Source organism: Penaeus monodon, chromosome 27, assembly GCF_015228065.2.
Source record: "Penaeus monodon isolate SGIC_2016 chromosome 27, NSTDA_Pmon_1, whole genome shotgun sequence".
Classification (NCBI taxonomy): Eukaryota; Metazoa; Arthropoda; class Malacostraca; order Decapoda; family Penaeidae; genus Penaeus; species Penaeus monodon.
The window spans coordinates 36,906,570-36,906,783 of record NC_051412.1 but is presented as its reverse complement, the minus strand read 5'-3'; positions in this window follow the sequence as shown (position 1 = coordinate 36,906,783).

Genomic DNA, 214 nt, shown 5'->3' with positions numbered 1-214 from the left:
CGGGGGACTTTATAGCACGCTCCATCCGAGAGAATGAGGATGGGAGGCGGGCGAAAGCCAGCCTTCAGGCGGGTGTGCTGTACTCTGCACGCCCGCTTGTGGAACGGATAGCCCAGGATCTTCATGGGGGGGGGACTGTGAAGTGATGGCGCACTCAAGCCGAAAGGGCGAGGCGCAAGGCGGGCGAGGTCTCACGCAGGTGCACAGGGAGTGC